This window comes from Branchiostoma belcheri, unplaced genomic scaffold, assembly GCF_001625305.1.
Source record: "Branchiostoma belcheri isolate BF01 breed outbred unplaced genomic scaffold, Haploidv18h27 scaffold47, whole genome shotgun sequence".
Classification (NCBI taxonomy): Eukaryota; Metazoa; Chordata; class Leptocardii; order Amphioxiformes; family Branchiostomatidae; genus Branchiostoma; species Branchiostoma belcheri.
In genome coordinates, this window is record NW_017804098.1 from 2,166,857 (window position 1) to 2,167,661 (window position 805).

General features: G+C 38.1%; 1 protein-coding gene across 1 annotated transcript in view; it reads right to left on the reverse strand.

The window, feature by feature from the left end:
* Nucleotides 1-805, reverse strand: part of LOC109479130 (thiamine transporter 2-like) — an 8,977-nt gene that overhangs the window by 928 nt on the left and 7,244 nt on the right. The window lies entirely within an intron of this gene.

Genomic DNA, 805 nt, shown 5'->3' on the forward strand with positions numbered 1-805 from the left:
GGATCTCTTCTATATCCTGCAGTAGTGGAATAGGAGATATGCAGTTTGACTTTGAAGAAGATCATTCTATATTTTTGAATTTATGCCAGCACATGATGTTCACACACTGTAAACAATATGGCTGACAAAATATTAAGCAACTTTGACAGTCCATATTTCTGGATCAAAAGTCATGATCACTTTGATATTACAGAATATGTGGGAGTGACATAAGTAGTCAAGTTTCAGTTCAGTTTCAAGAAGATCAGTTGATGTTTTTGAATTTATGCCAGCTCCTGAAGTTCACCCATTGTAAACAATGTGGCTGACAAAAATAAAGGCAACTTTGACAAGGTGTATTTCTGGATCAAATGAATGGATCTCCTCAATATTCTGGAAAAGGTTGGAGGGATATCTCTAGTTATGTTTTATTTTACTTTAAACAAGATTGCTTCATTTTGTTGAATTTATGCTTTTGTTGAATTTATACTGTAACGTTACATGTGCCTGCCCCCCCCCCCTCCCCCCATATCGTCGCCTACTTCAAATCCGGTCTAAAACCGTGTATATCGTCGCGGGTCGGGAAGAATCGATGCCCAGACTGCCATAGGATGTCCTCAAAATGTTTCTTTGGAATTATTCGCTTTGTTCATGCAAATAAACAACGGGCACTTACCGGGGAAGATTGAAGACGAGGTGTTCTGGTGTTAGGGGGGCAGGATTTCGCAATATTAACATAATCTATGCAGGATTTCTATTAATTAATTTTATCACTAACGGCCCCGTTATTGATTAATAAACGCGCTGGACATTGTAAGCATAAAAA